Here is a 23,868-nt window from a genome sequence, read left to right on the forward strand (position 1 = left end):
ACAGGAAAACAACAACAACCAAAACAAAAAAAACAAAAAACACACAAAACAAAACAAAACAAAACCCCACCAGTGATAAAAGGAATTTTAAGATCAGTTTTTTCTCTTTGCTGTGAAGGCACCTTATCAGGAAAGTACTTATCCACGTACTGCGGGGATAGTACGGATGTGGCCTCTCCGGCTCCTAAGCCATATTGCTTTAGTCCTGGAAATGGAAACAAACTGGTGGGCACTGCCACTGCTACCCTGAAACACTAATGACCTCCAAGGAGGGACCTCTGACTTGGAGATGCAGCAATATGGACCTCACTGGCGAGGCCATGTTTCCCTGGAGGACAATCGAGGCAATTCAGACAAGGCATTCAGTCTCTTACTCAAACACGAGCTGAGCTACTGCTCTCCCAGACTTGGCATCTGACCTGGCTGTTGTGCCAAGTGCACAGCCTCTGATAAAAGCCAGTGGGCTGCTTCACTCTGCTGAACTGCAGGTCCCTGGGACGGAAGGAGACGGTGTTGGCTTTGCCTTGGTACTCGGGGTGGAGGCCTGCCAAGAATTTTAAAGCAGATTAATATATATGCACTCCACAGCCTCTTTTTCTAAGAGTTCCAGTGTTGGGTATGGGGACAGCCTGGATTTATGAAAGTGTGGGAATGTCCCAAAAGACCTATCACGTAACTAGCAAATGTATAAAGTTCTTTCTTTTCTGTCCTTAATAGCAGCTTTAAGACAAGGGCAAGTGAAGTATGTCCCAGTTCTGGTAAACGTTCAGGGCTACCTTTGGAATGAATCTGAGGCAGGATTTCCCCAACACCTGTCAGTGGGGAGGCACACAGGGTGGCCTTGCCAGAGCTTGGCATCACTCACTTTGCAAAGGGACAGAGCCCAGCACACGTACCATCATGAGCAACGCCAACATGGTCCAAAAGGAGGCTCCAGAGCATGCGAGGAGGGAGCTGAGTCTGCAGGAAGCTGAGTCTGCATCCCTGAGAAGTTTCGGTGTTGCAGGCCAAGTCATTACTGCTAACTCCTGCAGACAGGCAGGCAGTGACATCTCCTCGTGTGGATGACAGCATTTGAGCTTGGCAGAGATAGCCAAAGGCAATGTTCTCAAATGCACAGCCCATGAGCAGGGCACAGGGAAAGGGTTATCCATCTCAGCTCCATGCCCGCCGCCTTGTTCAAGCACCACAAGAAAAAATGAAAGGCTGGCACTCCTACCTTTCCACACACACAATTTCAGAAATATCACATTGAAAGTTTTGTGGGATGCAAGAAAAATGGTGGTATGTTCCGGCTCAGCTCTAGCTTGATTTGGAACAGTTTCCCGTACAGACAGGGCTGCATATGTTTAGAAACGTGTAACGGCAGAACACCAACAAATATTTTCTGATCTCTACCCATGTAAGGATTAAAAGTTTGTCAGCTCAATGAAGGCAAACTGTGGTTGCAAAAACAGGGTTTGCAGTGACCATAAAGTCAGAAGCAGTGGGTCTTGCAGTCAGTGTGATTTTATAAGCATTCGCATTTAATAAAACGCCCACTCTGAATTAGTCACCAGTCCTTGAGTGTCAGAAGCATAGGATAAGCTGGGAAGCCTCTAAATAAACAGTTTAATCTGCCCAGAAAAGCAACAGTGGGCGTAACAGTGTGTCCAGATCTCCAAAAAGGAAATCTGCTAATGGAAAGATGGAGAACAAGAGGGTAGGAGATTGCTCAGAGGGGCCACGCTGCCACAGCACACGAACCTTGGGAGCTGAATCCAGGCAGACTTGTTGTTCTCCTAATGGCATTTGTGTGCTCTTCAGAGACTGTGAAGTTTGAAGTGTCACTCTGAAGCACTTACAGTTACAGTAGCAAAGCCTACATACACTAGCACTGCTGAGCTTCTCAACCAAAATGACGGATCCATCCTAACCTCAGGGAACCAGCAGCATCGGGAAGGTCACGGTCTTGTGCTCCTCTCCCTCGCCCCATGTTGTACACGATTTTGTAACTGCCCTCTCGGTTTCTGCTGTGCCTGTGTGCAAAAAAGGACACAGACCTCCTTGCAAACCAGTGAATCTGACTATGCCAATAATAAATTTCCAAGCATTTGTGGAAGATCTGGAAGAAGCCTAAGCTAAAGTAAAGAAGGAGGAGCGCAGGCGGTTTGCCTGCTGCTAGGGCTGGTTGGAGGGAACCGCTGACCCTTTGGGTTATCAGAAAAGTATATGAAAAGATGTGGGTTCTTCAAAGGGCAATGCTAATAAAGAAAAAAAATATATATCATATGCTAGCACATCTTGATTAGAATTCATGATGACTCATATTCAAAGGCCTGCTTCTAATCCCTAGATATGATACTGACTTATCAACACAGACAGTTGGTTGCAAAGATGCTTTAAAGCTTAATTGGCAAACTCACTGATTGGCATTTTTCTCTTCATCAAATGTATCAGATCTTTCACTTCTTTCACTGTCTTCACACCTCACCTCTATACTGCTACGTAAGAGCAGCCATCATTTAAACTATGCACTGGTGGTGACACGTATAACTGATGGTTATATGTTACCTATCACTTAGGGAAAAAGTGGACTCTGCTATCATAACCGCTGAGACTGTTTTTCTTTCTGTCTTGACTTACATCCAAATACCCAACTTATCAACCTTGCAAATGCCAGTCTGCACTGAGGCAAAGAGCTGTAAAGTTCTTCAGCAGACACTTTCCTTGGGACTGAAAGGTCAGTGTTTCTGTTATTTATTCTTATTATAGAAATATTTTACTCTTAAATTCAGCAGGTCCTTCCCACTGTCCATGGAAATAATCATCGGAGAATTAAACCAAGAAATGCCAGGGCCTCAGACTAAATTATATTAAATCAAAGTAATCAATCTTGTTGAAGCGTGGACAGAAATATATACAGATAATAGACTCAATAATACAACAGCATCATACTCAAAGAGGAGTGCCCATTTCTTCGTGAAGGCAGTGTCTCAGGCAGCAAGCCCAGATCTGGCTGCCAGATCTCTCTTGGGAAGCCAAACCTGCAAAATCCACTAAGGCTGACTCTAGCTTCCATGCACGGATTCCTTTAGTGGCACCTGTACTCTACCAATTTGCAATACCCACAAAAACATACTTTCCTTCCTCTCCCTTTGTCTTGCATTAGTTCCTGACATTAGTTCAGGATCTGCAGATGATCTGAGCAATACTGATGAAATGCTAGTGAAAGCACGGGGCTTCCAGTCAGACTATTCAGATTAGACCTGCAGTTGCTTAACTGAGAATATCTGTAAACTGGATTACCTCCGGATAACGATCCTATTTATGTGCCAAAGCATGTGCTTGCAGCATAATGATCAGCGTGCATGAATGCGAAACGCTCAAGTAAGATACGTGGCCTAGCAGCAAACTCCTACTATCACTTGTAAGAATACAAACTGCTTAGGAAGAGAAATCTGATAAACTTTGCTGGTGCTGCGACTTGATCAACAATACACCAATGTTTTGTTCCCTATGGCATTGGTTTAGAGGAGAAAATGTAGGAGATCACTGTGGAAACAGGTTTAATTTGGGGCTGGAGAAGTCAAGCCCCATGGTTAGCAGGAGAAACAGACGCACAGCACCAAGTCAGGTCTCGATCCCCTGCTGCGCTCACACAAGCAAGATTACGGATGGCAAATTTGCCACTAGGAACAGTGAAATCTCATGGTGACAGGCATTGTGTTAAAAACTAAACCAGAAAAACCCTAGAAAGTTACCTGGTACTCTTAATTTACCCCCTGCTCTCTCAAAAGAGGACATGAGTGCATTTGGGAGCACCACAGGGTGCTAGAACCACTTCCCAGACAAGCCATGCTGCCTGTCAGCAGAGAAGAAGGAGGCATATCCTTTTCTTTAAATCAGGTTAGTTAATTATGTACTGATATTCTTTTCAGAGACCAATGAAAACCTTTAAAACCATCAGACAAATTCACCAGACACCATGCTTCACAAACAAGCAGCAGGTTTTCAATAATTTCTTCATTTCACACCGTTTTTTAGCATCTGGAAACACAAAGTCTGCTCCCTTTCTCGTGGTTGATATCACTGCTTTGGTTTATGGCCTGCCTCTGCAAGCAACTTCACTTGTACATCAAAAACTTCAGAACGTTTATAAGTAAACGTTTATTTAATAACAAGGATTTCTATGTCAGTTTCTCTAATTTCAGTGCTTCGAATATGAGATCTGAAAATTAACATAGAGGTACCTCCTTGGTACTGCCGAACTGCACAGCAGAGACACAGAAAGCACAGACAGCATTACGGGAATGGGGAAACGTACAGAAACACCATAGTGCTACTACAAAAGACACTTCCATGCCTACCTACAGGACTGGGTTTATAGCTAATGGGGACAACAGGCATGTCCCAGCCTAAGACTGACAGTTTTGAAGATAACGTGATTGGAGACCATTTTTCTGCTCCTGAATTATTCTACCATTTTGCCATGAAAACCATTTGAAAAACACCTTTTTGTGGAAAAATACCAGACAAAAAAACAGGAAATCTCATTCGTATTCAAAAGCTGCGACATCATTTTTGATGGGGAAAATACTTTTTTTTTTTTTTTTCTGTCCTCACACAAGGCTTTTGGTCCTTGCTGTCCAAATCCTAAATTATTTCTCTTCATAGAGCAGAACAGCAGGCAATTTTGACACACTAAGCTTCTGCTAATGAGTTTACAGTTTTCTATTTCATAATGAGCACAATTAAATCAACTCTAGCTGCTAGCGTGTGTTTTCTTGCTAAGGGAAAACTCTATCAGTTGCTGCTTTGACATTAATATTCTCCCGAGTTTTGCTGTTTGTTTCTTAAAAAGAACAACCCTCCAAAACTATTTTGATGTGTGACTTCTCTTGGCAGAGCGTTCGCCCTGTTCTCTGCTGCTGCCAGCAGCCGCCTGACGCGGGGCCGCTCCTGAAGGAGAGCCTCTGCCTTTCTTCGTGTGTCTCAGCCAGGGAAACCTCCCTGGGGTGGGGAATGACCTCCTCGGCTGGAAGCAGCATTATTTACTGTGGTTACTTTTAAGTTGATATTTATTTATTTATTTCAAGTTTCCATCTGTAGGCTCTGGCTGTGGTTCAAGGTCTTCTCTTCCAACCATTTCTAATGGATATCTGCTCTCCCAGACTTTCTGTCCTTTAGGGTCCTAATACGACACACAAACTAACAGTGACAGTGTTTTTGTGGTACTTCCATTTCTAACAGCTTTTCATCTCACTATGTGTGTATAGTTTTTGGTTGGTATTCAAAATCCCCCGAATCAACTCATATTACAACTTTCTTTCGTTCTTCACTATTTTCACATCCTCATGACTTTTTCAGCCCTGACAAAGGTGTTAACGCTGTATCTGCAGTGCCAAGCCACAGGACAGGGCAATGTTTTCTACTGTTCTAATTTTTTTTAAGAAAAAACTCTGTGAAAATGTGCTAGTTCAGATGCCTAGTGCATGTCACATCCTTAAACTTCTTTTAATTTGCCTTTTCATTTTTACAGCTGACGTTCTCACTCCAGATCCCTCCCCTGGGTTTCTACAAGTACAAGCCTGAAGATTTTTGCCCAATGTTGAATATTTTTATGATATCCTTTCTATTAATATAGTATATTTTTATAATTATTGTTCGTTATAAGAAACAAAAGAAAGTGCAGGGACCGTCCAAGCAGATCTTACGCTCCGTGTATTTTAATTTCTGCGTTTTAACAGTAGCTCTGAAGAGTCACAGTAATTGTATGCCTATGCCAGGAGTTATGCAGAGACCTGCATATATAATTGTTTCTGCTGTCCTTGCTGAGGTAGCCCCAGCTTTAGTGCTGCATTACAATTCAGCTCCTGCATCTCCGTCTCACGTAGCATGTGCCTGTGTGCTCCAAAGCCAGTTGTGTGTTTCCTGAGTTGGCAGGAGTGCAAATGCAGATGCAAGAGATTTATTCTCTGAGGGAAGACAGCTTTTCAGCTACTTTCAGATAAATGCTAAGTGTGTAGGCTTTGAATCCAGCTAATGAATTCAGTGTGTGCACTAGAACAGAGGCCTGAAAGGACCACCTGGGTCACCAATCCCCAATAACTGCAGGCAAACATCTAATAAATGTTAAGAGCAAAATGTCCTGCAGGAGATCAGAGCCTGCCCTCTCCATTCACTGCGCACCATAAAGTAACGTTCTTCAAAAACACACACACTTACCAAATGATGAGCTCCTTAAGGGGATGAGTTCAAAAGCCTCAAAAATTACAGTGTAGGACGTGGGAAGTGGCGGAGGGTACAAGTGATGTGCTAGCACTCAGAGGTGGCTGGATGCACTACACCAAAACATCCACAGTAGCCCATGGGACAGGTCCAACATACACAGATACTGTTTTCATGTCCTAGCTGTCTTTGGAAAGCCCCTCAAGAATTTCACTCATCTCTTTGGTTACGTGCCTTCTAATTTCCAGTCAAAATATATTCAAGACATACTTAAATCCACTTGATGTTGCATCGGTATTGCGTTCAATTCCCTCACTTATACTTCAACCCTGAATAAGTATTTAAAAAGCGAACGGATCTTTGCTTTGTTACAAAAGCACTTCATGCTGCTCAGTCCTCTAACAGGGAGGGATGGAGGCACACCACGCTGGTACTCATCCTCCCCTACAATTCCCCGGGTGGAAACGTATCATCCTCTAATGAGGAAGAAACCAAAGCCTAGGCCATTTGTAAACGAGCCCTGTAGAAGTGTGCAGACACTTCCCTGGTCCTGCTGGCTGGGCACAGCCTGCAGTCACTTCCAGAAGTTTTGCTGTTGTTCCTACACACTCTTGGCAGCCCCCAGGGAGTTCCCAGGCCTTCGGTGCCTTTCCATCCCAAGGAACACACTACTCGAGTTAATCCTGCCTTGGAGAATGTGCGCCATCCTTTCCATCCTCCAAACTTTCCTCGCTGTACCTTTTTGAGATGGAGGAACAGAGCTGCATGCCACTCAAGAAGCAAAAGAAACATATGTTTACAGGGTAGCCACGTGGTATTTTCAGCATATTTTGGTTCCTTTTGGTATTTGCTTTTATAACCACTATTGAAACTAAAGTTAATATTATTCACAGAAGAACCTTTCTCTACTTCACAGCTCTGTCCATGCCCCAGAGTTTCGCAGGTCGGTGGATGGCACTGGTCACTCAGCACTCATCACCTCGTGTGTGGGATTTTTGTCTCCCTCACTTCGTGCCCACCTACGCTGAATTTCACCTGCCAGTACCTTTCCCGGCCACTAAGTTTTGCAGAATCCTCCTGCAGTTTTTCACAGTCAGCAGTCATCTTTACTGCTCTGAATAAAAGCATCATCAGCACACTGTCATCTTTTCTAGTTCGTTTATCAGTGGAGTATCACAGGTTTCAGCACAGATTCTTCCGAGACCCCACTAGTGTCATCCTCTCACTCAGAAAACTGATCATTTAGTCCTACCTTCTGTTTCCTATCTTCAGACCGATTTTTTGTTCATCTGAACAGCTTTCCTTTTATCTGATGGAAGCGCAGCTCCTAAGCATATGATAATAAAGTAGAGCTTTCTCATCCTTTTGGCTTTAATCACAGGGTTGGTCACAGAGCGGAGCTGAGCCCTATTTCCCTGGGGAGGGCCCAGAGTTGGGTTCATTTGCTCCCTTTTACCAGCACGACTCCAGTTTGCCACAAATCTGGGGCTGCTAATCGGGATGGGATTCTCCAAAAGGCTCTTTTCTCCTTTTTCTCAGTGGTTTCAGTTCAACTCTTCTCCTGTAATGTGTTCCACTGCACTGCTCCCTCCCACAGCCAAAACCACATACTTTTATCGGGCAGATCCTCAGAACCTGAAGTTTAAAATCCAAGAACTTCTCTTACTGGAATGTAGAGAATGCAAGTACCTAGGATCTATTTTTTTTAGAATAAACTGGGACTCACTGGTGAGCTGATGTTAAAGAAAACTTTTTAAATTATAAAAGGTTCAGCTAAGAGAGAAGACGTTTTTGTAAAAACAAACAAAAAAGGTGAGTTTACAAACATGCTGAATCTCTTGTTTGCAGCAAAAAAAAATAACCTGTTACTAGTCCCTAAAAGAATGTCAGTGTGCTTATTACTATTAGATTTTCCTGCCTTTGTTACACTAATCTACAGAGTCCACAGAAGGTTCCCACACAGTATTTGTGTCCTCCACAATATCACAAGAGTATGAAAAAATCATATCAAAACGTTGTGCCAAGGTTACTAAGGAAATACCGCATAGGGCTTGTCACAAGACCTTATCCCTCAGTAATACTTCTAAGAAGTCTCTTGCAACCTGTGACTCACCTCCCAGCACATCCCACCCTAGTCCCCTCTTTACCCAGTTTCTTATCTGCCTGAGACAGCTTCTTATAATTCCTCTATTAATCTGCACCATCTCCACTTTAAATAATAATTTCCTTTGGGAACTGTACTCAATGAATGCTTCCTTGATATCTAGGCAGCCTAAGCTCACTGCATTACTGTAGTCTGAGATGTTCACGTCCTCAGCAAAAAGAAGCATGAAGTTAGCCTGACAAATTCTCCTTCTGATCACAATTCTGCATTTTATCCCACTTTTCACTTTGATGATATTCTTGATTACTCTGCGTTCAAAAGTTGTCCTAAGGCATTACACAATGTTGCAATAACCTAATTTGCACGTAGTTGGGGGATTTTTTTTAATTCTTTTTGCACATACATTAGTATGCACCAGTCAAAGGCATTATTCCCATATTGCAACATGCATTAAGAGTTCTTACTACTGTGGCCAGAGGTAAAATATGAAAAGTAATTCATTCAGTTCCTACAACAGGGTAAGTAATAAAAATGACAGTTTTCCTATCCCTTGCCCATCTGCACATAAATCACACGGACCCAGCAAAAACAACAACTCTCCTCTTGGTAGGAAGAAACAACTCAACTGGTTCTTTTGGTATTCCAGTGTGGTTTGTACTTCACTCCTTCAAGGGCAGTGATATACCAATAGCAGAGCACTGAGAAGTGGAATGGAAGTACTAACAAGAGAAATGCACTGGGAAGAATTAGTTGATGTCATTTTTAGAACAACTGCTTACCATTGCTCATTAGGGTTTTAATTTGGTAGCAGTTCATACTTCATTTGTGTTTTCCAAAGCAAATAATATTTTTTTTCCACTGAAGTTTACGTCACCAGCAGAGTTCACTGCAACATGTCAAGGAAAAAGGAATCTGAAATAATTCCACCTTCTCCTACCTTGCTGCTCTTTGTCTGAAACCCCAGGCAAAAATTTACAAGTGAAAACACGACTTGAGGAGAGAGAACTCAGGTCATGGTATGTATTTCCAACAAAAAGAACTACCTTTTCCCTCTGGTACAACAGAGCTGCTGAGCTGATTCCCATCTTGTGATTCAAATCAACACTTTAATTCTTGGTGACATGGAGTGTACAGCAGACACCACTCCAAGAGCTTCCTATGGATAAATTTGCAATCACTTCCCCGCAACGTTTTCTAAGTTCATCTTTGAAGGACGTGACTTACAGACACAAGTACATCACAGAGACATTATTCCCATCATACAACTCTATACAGACATTTCAACAGATTCCTACTAAACTTTTAAAAAGCAAAAACAAAACAAACAAAAAAAACCACTAGAAGTTAAGAAATGTAAGTAAAAAAAAAAAAAAAAAGTAGTTTTCAGGAAACAGCAGTAGAAAAAGTGGGAAATAAAAGCAACAACCCTTCCAGAGGCGGGCTGAGCTTCCAGGAATGCAGGTAATTAAATAGATTATTGAAGAGTGTATTTTGGAAAATGCTTTTACCAAAAGCACGCCCATATTAAAAGCAAAATTATGGTACCTTAATTGCGCTTCTCAGCTGTTGTTGTTGAGATCATATGTTGATTTCCTGGAAAACAGAAAATACAGAATTAATCATGCTCATTATTTAAATTACTGATTAATAACAACATCTAGTATCACACATTTTTCTTTACTAAAATGGGTTTAAGCCTGCAAAAGACACACGGAGAGCAGAATACAGTTTTTGATATCTGCTCTTTTATTCCTGATAAAGGCAGCTTCAAATAAGAAAAATAACAAGAAAACAATGCCTGGGGTTTTCACTGAAGTAGTTTACATATTTCCATGAAGGCTGCCAAGAAGAAACCAAGGAAAAATTCACAATAACTTTCTTTTATAGTATCTACCATAAAATATACCTATCAGGCGTTTATCTGTAATTTCTTTCTACTCATTTATATTCCCTGTCATTCCCCAACCTAAAACATTTAACATTAAAACCTGTAGAGCACCTGTTTTTCCCTCTGGAGGAATCTCTCGGGCCTCCCTCTGATAGCCTCTGGTGCCAAGCTTTCCAAAGTGTGCCTGCTTACTGCCTACCTGTCACCACGGTGGTACATTAACAGAGCTGTTGGGAGAGTTTACTGAATCGTTCAGAAAATTTGATGGCAAATTCCCCATATTTAACATAATCCAGCCCTGAACATTCCCAAAATTGAAATCTGAAGCTACAGAATTGCACGTGGTCCCCTCTGCAGACTGGGCACACAGAGTGCACCTAAAGCAAGCCTCTTTCAGACAGCTCCAAAATTAAGGAGTCACAGCACAAGTGGCACAACTGTCTTCTACATGGTGGGCCAAGCTCCACTTGATCAACTCCACAAAAATCACTTTGATGAAATTGAGTCAAAGCATCTGAACAGGACCTTCAGTTTGGCCGGATGTTTTAAACTCTTAGTGGCTGGCTTTGAAACTGAATTGTATAGTTGCTGGGATCATTTCACCTTTCTCAGCAAAATCCGGATCTTCACTAAGAGAGCATCTGTCAGCATTATCTTCAGGCAATTTCATGTGAAGCAAAGCCATTTTGCAGGTTGCTGTTTTCTCTCTCATTTAAGCATTCGTTAGTTATCTATGTAATAGGACTCAATTGGTTGGAATATTCAAAGAGCTATGACTCGAGCATAAAACAACAAAACTTTATTCTCAGGCTGTTAATTGTCAGCACAGAAGCTGTTCGTTACATTTGAGTTTGCCAGTTTGCCATGCTCTTACAGCAGAAAAGAGGCAAATTTAGGTACAGTCAGTTTGCTTTGCATTAACTGAAACTGTTGTTTTGTTCTGAAGTGGAAAAATGCACGGTAGGTTGGGTAGTAAGGATTTGTAAAATAACTCAAGGCTTCTTAAGATTGATGGAAGTTTGTGGACGCTCGTGGATATTGTACTGACTCCAAACAAAATGTCACATAAAGGCAAACAAATTGGCATTTTATTAGCCTTCAAAAAAGTATTTAAGTAAAATGGGTAAACTTCACTAAGAGGGCACTGTGTGCGAGTGTAGGAGTATGTAAATTTTTCCCAGAATAGGTCAGGCTGACCAAAACATTTCTCTCCCTTTAATATATAAAATGTACACACAAAAAGAATAAAAAAAGAAAAAAAATGAAAAAAAAAAGCAGAACAAACCCAAGGAATAAACAATCTGCAGGTGATTGCATCAAAAGTCTGCTTATATTTCTGAAGCAATCAAACAGTTCTAGTTAAATATATATATATATAAATACTGCTTCCAGCAGGTAAACGTACAATTCAAATTTACTCCTAAAAAACACATATTCCCTCCTTGGTACAAAACTAGGGGTGGGAGGGCAGCTGCTCATGTATGCTGTGCACTGCTCAGTATGAAATCCAGGATGGCTCTGGATGGTTAGCACTAATTCCACCAAAATAATTACTTATTTCACCCCCAAACCCCTACGGCATTAAGGCTGTAGTTAGTTTGCCCGGAGAATGCCCAACCTTCCTGCGTGCAGAAGCACACCACCAACTGCATTGCCATGGGAACAAGGCTCACCACTTCCTTTACCAACAGCCTAATGCCTGTGGCCAGCAGGTTTTAAGATCAACGATCGTCGTTTTACATCCGCGTAATAAAGATGCATCGCGCCCGGTGCTGTTCACACAACGCTATTCCTCATGCTCATCAAGGGCTTTTAGCTCTGTGTATTATCTTCCAGAAACATAAGCTGTTCAGATTGTGGTCGTTTTGAATTTGAACATGAAAAAGAGAGATGCTTCATCCCGGGAGACAAGACCTGGGGATCCCTCAGCTAGCAGGGCTGACAGCGTTATGCAGCCCCCACACCAATGTCCTAGCAAGGACTGGACAGACATTTGGCCTCTTATTTCTTCCCTGGCCTTGCAGTGATGCAGGAAGCAGCGAAAGGCATTCTGAAATCCTGCTGCCATCTTCCCTTGCCATCCTTGCCAGCAGATGTATACATTGCTATTAAATTACAGAGGAAGCACAAATTGCATGTTTGTGTAATCATTTCAAAATATTTTGCTGACTAAATACATTTTCCAGGCTGTAATTCAAGACTTGCTTAATTTCTACCATTGATAACTGCCTGAAAAACAAATCTTGTCATTAAATCTGAAACAATTTTTCAGTAAATTTCAAACATCCTAGTGTTGTGTTTTTTGTTTTTTTTTTGAGAAAAGCTTTCCACTTCTTTCTTAGTAACACAATAAAACATTTCACCTGTAGGAGAAGAAAAGGACAAGTTTGAGAAGAGGAAAGGTTCGGACAACTCTGCTCTTGAGAACACCCACGAGTGATGTCAAAGCCCAAAAGGACAGGTTCAAACTGCAGTTCTGCCCAGACACTTGCAATTTTTCGTTTTCTGAAACCTGATGAAATTGATGGTAAGTACAAATGCCTCTAGTATATAAGAGATTCACTTCTCAGGCTTCCTGAAATAGGTTCCTGACCTTTTTCAATAGACATCTGCTGACTCTTCTGGCAAGGTGGTGTTGCGAGCTTTCAACGTCCAAGACTTGGGTCTTTGATCCGGTGAAGTCGGTTCTACTTTCCTTTGTGCTGAAGGACTCGCTGCCTCCGTGCATGTCTGTGTTCGTTCAGTTTTAATTGCCAGATCTAGGCACTGCTTAGGTACGGCCTGCTGAAGGCTGGCAGTGTTTTTCCCAACTTTGCTTTACTGAACACAGCCAACTGCAGCCAGTGGTAGCCACGGGCAGGAATAAGGTGCAACCAGGTTTGGGGGTGGGAAGCAGGTACCTGAGCAGAGGCAGCAGCAACAGGGATAAACCCAAGGGCAAACCAAACTGTTGTGGAGCAGAACTGACCTTAAAATTCAGAAAATGAAAAATTCTTTGCTGTACGGTCAATGTTTCAAACGAGGAGCCACGTGGGCTGATCAGGACACCAAGAGCAGGAACCTGGACTGGGCAAGTAGGTGCCAGAGTAGGACCAAGCCCAGAGAGCAGGAGACACGCGCAGGATCCCCGAGCACTGAGCCTGAGAAAAGGGGCCTGGCACAGGGTAGAAAAAGCTGACAAAGCGGCACACTGGCCAAGTTGTCTCTTTCCCAGTTTTGTTGGGCTTCCTGGTCCCCAGTCCCCGAGGAGGACGTCCACAGCAGGACTGCAACCCTAGAGCTCATAGGCCAGGCCAGGCCGCCTCCCAGCGAGGTGCTCAGAGATGGCAGTGTGATGATTTCCACCCCACCTTCTGGTCGGTATGGCACTCTTTATCCCTTTCCTCCTGATGCTGCTGCAAGGGCCCCTCTGACCTCCTCCAAAGCTCCCGGCCCCAGATGTCCTTCACACCCTCACCTGCTGGAGGAGCTGGTGGGACAGCAGGGCCCTCACCACCAGCACCTCACAACGCTCCCCGCCAGCCAGACCCCAGCCCACCACATTGCCTTCACCTGCAGCTCTCCTCACCTCTTCCCTTTCACTTAAATAAGTGACTCAGAAGTACTTTTAAAAGCTATCTTAAAAAATCAGCACGAAGAGCAGCGTTAGCAAAACTAGCTAAGGAATGTGAGTTCACATCTGTGTGAGGTGAGAATCCTACACCTCGCAGACATCTTCAAAAATTACCACCTCGAAGTAGGAAAACGTTGCCTGCAATGACCCTTACAATACATGATTTCACACGTAACATCTAAGCAACCTCCATCTCCACACTTCTCTCAACGTCCAATATTGAATTTCTGTGCAGCTAGGATGTATTCAGTATGTCAAAAAATTTGAGGAATATTTAACGTGTCTTTAAATACTCACAAAACCTGCTCTCTGCAGAGGCTAACCACTTTTTTTCCCCTGCTCACAAGGAAAATCCAAGAACCAATATCACTAAGTAGCTTTGGGGAGCAGGGAGCTGATTTGCTTTGCAAATATTTTTCTCCTCTCCTGTAGGAAAATGCTTGATTCTGCCTAAAGAATATGCGTAAATGGAAGTTTTTATCACGAAAAATACTAATAAAGCAATATTCTTTACAACAACTAAAACTTATCTATTCTATTTGTAAGTCGATATCCTCACCTGTTAGTAAGAAAAACTTACAGGTGCTGTTCCTAAAAAACTCTTAGAAAACCACCACCATCTAAAAGTCTCCATCATCTATTAATAATATGCAATGAATATTACTCTGGCATTTTTATTATAACTTTGTTAAGTTGGAGGAATGAAAACTTGATTTACTGCAATCCTTTTCTGGAAAATCAGATGAGTCATGTTTCTTTTGGCATTGGAAAGTAAACTCGAGTCAAAGTAAGTGATTTGTTTTACCATTACTTCTTGCTTCCTATCTAAAATTTCATCTATATTTATGTCAGCCTCATTTTAATGCGTGTAAATGTTGGTTTCACGTAGCTGCTGAAACCTGGTTGACTGAACACAGGAGCAGCAATAAAATTCCAAAACTATAATCCCAGTTTTAATTTTTTTTCAGTACTCTGTGCAAGACAAACTCAATAGGTAACTCAACTGCATCTGAAGTACATGTGGATAATATATTATTAATAAACACCCCCCTCCCAGTAATTTTTAAAAAGCCTTTCTGAATTTTTTTCCTAAAGACAGATAACTCAGAATTTCAGTGCCTTGGAAAAGGTTTACTTTTGGGGAGGATTTAATCTTTCTGCAAGGGATTGCATATTTATTGCCTCTATTGAAGAAATCAATAAAACAGCTCTGTGTTTGTTCTGCAGCCCTCATAAGCCACTGTAGCATTTTACACTGCCTCACACCTCATCTCTTCAGGCACTGCTTTCTTTGACCAGATGTCTCATTGTATAATACAGTGCACTTTACAAAGTCATATAAATAATCTCAACAATCAACAGCCATATTCCATCATACCCACAGACTGCTGCAGAAATCGTTAGGCATAGCACTACAGGGAACACCAGATGAGAAGACATCCCTGGCAATAGCTCCAGTTAGGTACAGACCTGAGCAGACCATCCACATTCCTGGACAGACATTAGCTAGTAACGTGTTCAAAATATATATAATTTTATTTTATTTAAGAAATATGTCAGTTAGTCAGCTCTCCTTACAGAAACATTCTCCAAAAACAGTGAATTGCTGCAAATTTTAAGAGGCTGTCAGACAGCTCCTCTTTCCCTACAACTCAGAATTCAGAAAGGCAAGTCACCTCCAGACAGACTTCCCTAAAACCAGGCAATGTTAGAAAGCAGGCCCTGGGACAAGCTAATCACTGTGACACCCCTGAGTCCAGTGTCCTTCTATTATATCAGACACTTACGGAAAAAGCAGTAAAAACCAGACATCAAACTTGTCAGATTTTTTGAAACCCCAAGTGGGGTCAATAATCCAAGCTACAGGTTACACTGCTTCACTGTGGCAATCCGTAGTCTGTGAAAGCCCTGCCGCGGGATGATTTAATCAGTTTAGAAATATCACAAAAGAGAAGACAGTAAAATGTGCTCAGGAGACATAAGAAAAAGTGGGCCGAATTTCATGATGTTCAGAATGGTTCCCAGAAACGTAAAGGACAAACAATTAAGATACACGTACATGCACACGCAATCCATCAGTAGCGCCTCTCCCCTTTGGTTTCTCTCAGCTCGTCATCTCCCATTCTTGCAGAAAACTCTGCCACTCTCCTGGTTTCTCCTGCTCTGCACAAAGGACGTTTCTCTGACTGACACTTTCTGTTCTTTACCACCCCAGTCGCAGAGCTGGTTTACAAGTCAGTACTGATTACATACACTGATCGCTTCCCTCTTAAGACCCAAGATATCATCTATGAGCTGTGAGTACAAACATAACTCTCATGCTTTTTTAAAGCATACAAAAAAACCCACAACAATCTTCACTTTCAGCAGCCAAGGCTTGGTGTACAGATTCTCCAGATATGCCCCCGGATGAACCCATCCCCAGGTGACAGAGGGGAATTCCTCTCCTCTGCTCTCTGCCCACACTGTACCAGGATTCAGCCAAAAAGCATCGTGCACTCACCCAGCAGCCTACCCCATCCTTCCTCGTGGTGTAATGCATCTGCAGCGTGTTGTTGAAGAAATCGGCTGTAATCTTGCTGGGGGAATGGCACCAAGTGCCACTGCAGACCAGCAGCAGAGATGTACCACCATCCCCTGTATCTCTTCTTTTGCCCTCATCTCTCTCATGAGGGAAGCTATGTGCGTTCAGAGGATGTTCTTTGCTGCACGTTACAGGAGATGGCATTTAGCTAACACAACACAGGACGCTGCCTTCCTCCGTCAGCACCAGCAGGGCCCAGAAAACCCTTGTTCCATTCAGAGGATGTCTTGCTGCACAGAACAGATGGATCCTTCAAAACACAGGAGGGCCCCAATGCTTTGACATAAGGAGAAATGCAGGCAGTATTTTTTACTATTCTTTTGCTTACTCGAGCTGGAAAGGCTTTGGCTCAATTACTACCGACTCCTTTATCAAAGCATACAATCCGGCGCCAGCCCCTTCCAACAAAACGCTCTGAATTCATGGGGAGAGCAGTTGGAGAGAAACCCAGGGAGAGGACGAGACAGCAAACCCATCTGCGCCCAGCTCTGGTAGCGAGGAGCTGGCTGTGCCCACGTCTCTCCCCGCCGCGGTCCTGCTGGGCGTGGGGCCACCAGCGTGCTCTGCCGTCTGCTTCCACCACAGGGGAACACATTTAACCGGTGGGTTGGGATCACTGGGCTCTGAAACTGAGAAGTTTCATGGGCTCTGGTGATCGGCTCCATTGGGAGCTTTGCAGAAGTGATCAAAAGCAGGGTGATGTCCTCGGCAAACAGCCTGAGATTCCTGAAAACTAGAACAGCATCTAGGCTCCAGCATTAATGCATCATGGCCAAATGAAAGCTTAGCAATGCACAAGCTGCTCAGATTTGTATTGAAATCTGACAAACAAATGTCAAAAACAGAGGAGGTCTCGAGATGCCATTAAGTCTGACTTTTTAGATTTTCTCCCTGAAGACTACAGGACTGGGCAGTCAAGGGCTTTGCTTTACCATTCAGCTAAGAATATCTGGCTATAAATTCATGTTTCCCATCAAAGGAATTTCAGAAGTGAAAAGTCATAAGGAATGCTCTTCTTGTCACATTTCCACTTCTGGAATTAAGTTATGCAAATATTAATTTACAGTCAAACTAATTTTTATAAACGGTTTACATAAGCAGCTCTTCAGTCAATAAATTAACGCTGTCGTTTTAAAACATTTACATGCCTTGTTTATGTTACTTTGTTAATTTTATTGTAATTTAGTATTGATTAATAGCTCCATGGCTATAAAGTGTTTAAACTGTTATAACTCTTAATCGTGCCATAGCATTGCTTAATAAAACAATACACTATTGGGACTAAATCAAATTAATTAAATTAATCTGTTATCCTCTTTTATGGGTAATTCAGCGCACAGATAAAAGCGGTGATGGAGTTCTTGTCATGGCAAGTAACCTACAAAGAACCTGCATACACTGGGGCTGGGAGCCCAAATCCACCCAGCACCTCCTCACCCATGGCCACCCTACAAAGGCGCCCTTCTTTAGCCCTATCAGCTATGCAGAGCCACTCGATGTTTGGCATTGCTTAGTACTTGCCACGACTAAATTAGGGTTTAATTATTTCACGTCATTTCTTCATGTGACAACATCGTTTAACATCACAGCCCTGTCCTTGATGAGATGCTTCCAAACCTTTCTGAAGCTGGTCCCATCCCCACCTTTGCAACGCTACTCGGTATTACGCCACAAGTCAATGAAGAAAAAGAATTAAACTTGACAGCCTCACACTTAATACTTGTCAGAAGCCCATGGCAAACTTGCAAACACTCCTGTGTGACAGCACACACGTAAGGCAACAAGGTCTGCATCCAGCCGTGACCATGCTAGGGGTTCCTAACCTACCTCAGATCTCCCACGTTTGCTTCTGAGAATAGCAGACAGAAAAATTTTAAAATAAAAAAAAATATATATAGTAATTTTACTACTAAATATATATCAGCTGTATGCTTTAAAGCGAGGCGTTTAAAACAGATGCCAAGGGTCCCCTGTTAGACTTCTGCCACCTCTCCATCCCTATATGGGTCCTGGTTCTGCAGATGCTTTAGGGGTAATTTCATTAGTCTGGTGCCTTGAATATGAATTATCGCTCATTTTTTTAGCTTTATCTATTCCTCCTTGCACCCTTGAATTATCCTCCTTAAAGTAGTGGAAAAACTCTGATTATATTTCCACTGCTTCTCTTGATGAGAAAAAGCATTTAATTAAACGTTTGTATAATGTTATTCAACACCTCATTTTTTTTCCAAAATGAGTACAATGCATTTTACACCCACCTAGGAACTAAACTCAATTTAAAAATACCTTAAGACAGATATTTTACCCCACAGAGTGTCAAAACATTCACACCCGAAACCCCAGAGGCTGGCTCATCTCTTCTGCCTCCGCTCCTTTTACGTGAGAAGGATGGGTGTCTGGGTGCATCACAGCCCTCTGACAGCCTGCCAGAGATGGAGCACAACTGCCCCACTTTTTGGAAAAAAAAAAAAAGAAAAAAAAAACAAACCAGAAGTTAGAAAAAGGAGCAGTTTGGCTACAAAGGATTTTGAGATGGCTAAACTGATGTGACTTCCCAGCTTTATCTCACATATTTAATACTTGATAGGTGACACCTCTGTCCTAATCTTAATTTAAATTTTTTTGCCTCCACACAATATTTGCAGATAGGAAGTTTTATGCCTAAACGTAGCCACCTCCGTACAATTTGTCCCTTCACTAATTATTTACTTTTGTAGTCTGTCCACAGGGCTTCACTGCAGTGATTTTTTTAAGAGAACTCAAAAACGCAAATTCTGGAAAATGAAAGGCTGAAAACCACTAAACAGAAACACTTTTGGGGCTGGCGTTACCTGGAGGTCTCAAATGTTGTGCAACTTCTTTACCTCAGCAATTACAGCACTTTTTATAGCCGGGCTGTTCCTGGACGAACTGTGGTTTTTTTTAAGGACTCTTCTTCCTCCTAAACTTATTTTGTCTTTTTATTTCTGTCTATTTGCTTGCTTGTTTTTTTGTAGAATGAGGAAGCTGCCCGCTCCACCCTGAGCCTCGCTGCCACTCAGTTCAGGTTGAGTTTCCTCCCAGCTCCTCCAGCCCTGCCCGCAGGACCCCCCAAAATGTACTTGCCAGCCCTTTTTGGTGGCGAGCGTGCCCCAGCCACCTCCCCGCCTCCCACATCGCAGAGATAAATTAGGAAGCAACACCTCTCCTGGAGAACGGTGTGGATGTGATTAGGAGGCCTTGTGATTGCTAATTAAGAGGGAGGAAGGCAGCTGGGCTCTGGGCTGGTTCACCCTGCATTTGAAGCACAAGTGGAGGAGTGCCTAATGCTGCGGAAAAGCAAAGAGAGCAGACTTGAGTCTGAGAGGGGACTCTCAGTAGTGCAGAAAGAAGCTCCCTAAATGACTCCGGCAAACACGAATGCTTGAGAAAAAATGAGCTCTCCAAACCGAAGTGCTGCCTGGTGCCACGCAGCCACTCGTGCAGCTCAGCCGCAAGCTGGCACCTTGCTCCAGGACGCCTACAGGGGCTGTAAGCACAGAGCTCGCTATTACAGACCCCTAGGACCAAAGCAAATGGCTAATTACTAATTTAAGAAAGTCACTGCCCACAAATGAACATGCTGTTGTGACATTTCAATTTCCTGACTGTGTAGAGAGATAAAGATGGTGAAAGGAACCAAAGGAGAGTAAGGAGAAAAGAGAAAAAATCAAGAGTGCACCACGAAGTATGTGGTTTGCAAAGAGCAGCCTGACATTACGCTCAGACAGGACCGGCCGTTAATCATTTATCCCTATCATTGTAATTATTCAAAATCATTTCAGAGCTTGCCCTCATCACAAGCAACTATTTAAATTTGGGAAGTATGCAAGGTGTCGTACCTGCCTTGTCCTGTATTTGGTACAAAAGTAGTCATTTTTCCTCTGAAAAATCCTACATAAATGCAAATCTTAAACATTAGCCTGGAAGTGTTTTAAGCTTCAGAGACCTGTTTTGGTAGCAGCCGAACGATGGCCCTGCCTTTACGCTGGCTGCCAGGAGGTGACCTGATGAAACTGAAAAACAAGCGAGAAACAGAAGGAAAAAAAAAGGAGGAGAAAAAAAATAAAAAGAGAAAAAAATAAAGCAGAGGTCTTTGGTGTTTGCTTTCTACAACTCCGTTGTTATGCTAAAGCACTTGGACCTATCAAGGAAACACAAGCACACAGGGATTTCTCTGACATGGCTTTCTCTGTTAGCCCCAGGTCAAGGACTGAAAATTCAGCACTTCAGACATTTCTGCTCTGGATGTCTGACCATGGCAGCACATACCAACAAGCCATTTTGCAACTTCTGAGCTCCATGCACTTGTACTTTCCTCTCCGTTTCCAGCAGGTCAGCAGCCACCTCTGTGTGTAATGCATCTGTCTGAGCTGCCACCCAACTAGCTCAACAATTGTGGTTAAAAATAATTAAATAACGATAGTAATGATATCTCTTGCATTCCAGACGCGTACCAACCTCACCCACAGAGCTTTATCTTTATCCATTTTGTTTTAAACATGGCTAATAAAGAAGGCGACATCTCAGAGAGCCCCGCACAGGACAGAATTACTGACAGCATCAGAAGAGAGCCAACATCCACCAGGCAGTGTTTAGAAAAAGAGTGAATTGATCTTGTTATATCAACTTTGAAACTGCCTTCTGTAGCACCCAGAGAGAGCTTGCCCTTCAGGCAGGTTTTTACGGGCTCTCACAGCTTTACTTTGATTGCTGTTGTAGCCGAAATATATAGCTTTAGTACGAGGGGATTATCTGTTATCCTACCCTTCGGGAGAACCTCATACTGTGACAAAGACTTTTCTCTGCTGCATCTCTTAAGTTTCAAAAAACTAACAAAAGTGCAGCACTTCTTGCCTTTTTTTTTTTTCTTTTTTTTTTTTTTTTTTCCCTTTTCTGATGTCCCTTCAGCCCCTTGAGGGCTAGGCAATCACTGAATGGTATTTAAAATCCCTGTATCTGAATCTTAATTTACTGATAAACTGGAATACGATGACATTTTGGGGTTTGTCTAGTGTCACGCTGCTTGATATGGCCTTTATACTGTACCTTAGGGGAAAGAGCAGAGCCAGAAAGAACTAGCTCATGGCCCTGGAAATAAAACAGCATTCTGCACTTCAGGTTCAATTGATTTCCGTATCCTCTCTCAAGCCTTACCCACAAGCATCACCCCTTGGTATCAACAGACCCATTTAATCCCTTGCTGTGGTTTTGTGTATTCTCTCCTGCCTCTGAAAAAAAAAATCTTCACCAACAGCAACTGCTCCCTGGGAGATGTAGCATCCTGCTCGTGAAACCACATCGGGCTGTCTGAATGCAGATTGCACAAATCAGGGCTCCTTGCAGAAGAGAAGCAGCGGGCAAACCCTGAGGGTTTGTGCCAAGCTTCATGGGCACTCCCCAGGCTACCAATGCCTCCAAAGGCCCCAGACATCATTCAGGACATTTCTACTCTGAGCCCAGGTCAAATAATTTGGGTGGCATCTTGGGAACACTTGAGCTTGTTCAGAGTTCAGCTGGAAAATGTGGGTCACTCATCTTGATGGAGGGGAGCAAGAGCAAAGCGAGCAGCGAGCACAGGTCCTGGACCCCCCCAGGGGGATGTAGGTTTGTGGGACTTGTTTCTGCAGCTTAGAACAACATTCATAAAGGACAACTGAAGATCTCAAGGTCATAATAGTGCACAATTAATTAGGGCTATATTAAATAAATCTCTAATACTAAAAGCAACCAGAACTTTTCTCGTCCCACCTCAATTCACTGGCTCTTGGATTCGGGTATGAATACAGATTCAGGAGGCAATATGCTGTTCATGCTGCCTGCCTGCAGGAATACACTGCGAGGCAGGAGAGTTTGAGCAGCCCCCACCACTTCTCCCCTTCCACCAGCAGCCTCTCCAGGGGCACAAGGCAGGGATTCATCCACGGAAGGCGACTTCTGTCTACAAGTGCAAAGCTGACGAGGGGACAGAAAAATCTGCTTGAATGTTAAAGTAGGGAGGTGGAGAGAAAGAGACAAAACAGAAATACATAATGCGGTACCTGGAGGAATACTCTTATTACAAACAGGTTTACTGGGTTACATATTTTAACTGCTGACTTTTCAAGACAAGGAGTTTTTCTAAGATACGTGCTATGTTTCTTCTGCCTGTTCTCTTGTATTCAGCATTACAAAAGAAGTGCTTTTGTTTCAAGGCATTTTTGTATTTTTAATTAATTTCCTGTATTTCAGTGCCATGCAGAGAAGCAATATAAACCGGAAGGAAAAATAAATCTGGCGTCTAATCACCCCCACACCAGAGAAAAAGACAGATGCACCCAGACAGATCATAGGTCTACTACAGCACTTCACCATACCTTAAGCTTGAGGATTCAGAGTACCTGCATGAACGTTATGGACATTACATTTTTAAAAACAGATCATTTATTCCCATTGCTATAATTTTGGTGGGATGTCATCCGAGTGTTTCATTCTCTCAACTTACTTTTCAACAGAATGCTAAGAGGTAAGATTTTTGCGCTTCTACTAAATAATCAGAAGGAGAAAAACACTTTTCCATTGATTGTGGTGGGCATCCTATTAATGGTTCTGAATAACATCACCCTCAACATACGAGTGCATGTGTAGATGCCAGTCTTGCAAGTCATCCATACAAGAAACCTGCCTCAAATAACAAGAGAAGTACACAAGAAAATCATTCGATGCACTGCCTGTCGCTTCTCTTTCACCATTCATTGCAGAATTTCACTCAGGAAAAGTAGCTCCATTCATTGCTAATACACCTGCAACAGCAACTCCCAGTGGATAAAAAGATGAACCAGAGGAATTTTATTGAGAAAACTGTAAGAGATATTTTTAATTAATATTCTTTAATCAGAATGCATATAAATTTGAAGCATAAAATAAAACAATTGCTTGCTTGAGTAAGAAGGAAAGACAATCAAAGAAACCAATCATGTAGAAAACGATCCTTCCCAGTGGTAATTATGCCGCTGTTCGAAACAGGTAGGCAAAAGATGGAACTTAGTGCAAGCCAGATTTCTGTCTTAACCTTATCATTTGCTCTCGTCCAAAAACAAAACTCCTGCTCCAATCAAACCATAAAAATGCTCATGTATCTGTCTTGGAAATGCAGTTGTACCTGCAGATGGGATTTATTTCTAGAAGAGGATACTGGAGAAAGCATGAAACTGTGTGAAAAACCCAAGAGGTAGTGGAGAGAATGAATATGGAGGTTGCAGCTTTTCCCTTCCTAGTATGTTTGCCTGCATCTGGATTCAGAACATGTTCAAAAGGAATAATCTGGCCTTGTTTTTTTTTTCTTTTTTTTTTTTTCTTTTCTATGTAGCAATTGGATGTTCAGTAAAGCACGTTTTTACACTAATCCCATTCCTTTCAGGCGCCCTCCTTTAATTATCTCATTTGTGTGCAACTTGTTTACTATCTATGAG

At 42.5% G+C, this 23,868-nt stretch overlaps 1 protein-coding gene across 11 annotated transcripts in view; it reads right to left on the reverse strand.

Moving 5' to 3' along the window:
- PCDH15 (protocadherin related 15) overlaps positions 1-23,868 on the reverse strand; it is an 805,380-nt gene that overhangs the window by 430,341 nt on the left and 351,171 nt on the right. For all 11 annotated transcript variants that reach the window (XM_072040299.1, XM_072040297.1, XM_072040284.1 and 8 more), the window contains one exon: positions 9,860-9,907. The gene's annotated coding sequence lies outside the window, so the exon portion shown is untranslated. The remainder of the gene's footprint in view (positions 1-9,859; positions 9,908-23,868) is intronic.

The sequence above is a fragment of the Anas platyrhynchos genome, chromosome 6 (genome assembly GCF_047663525.1).
Source record: "Anas platyrhynchos isolate ZD024472 breed Pekin duck chromosome 6, IASCAAS_PekinDuck_T2T, whole genome shotgun sequence".
Lineage (NCBI taxonomy): Eukaryota > Metazoa > Chordata > Aves > Anseriformes > Anatidae > Anas > Anas platyrhynchos.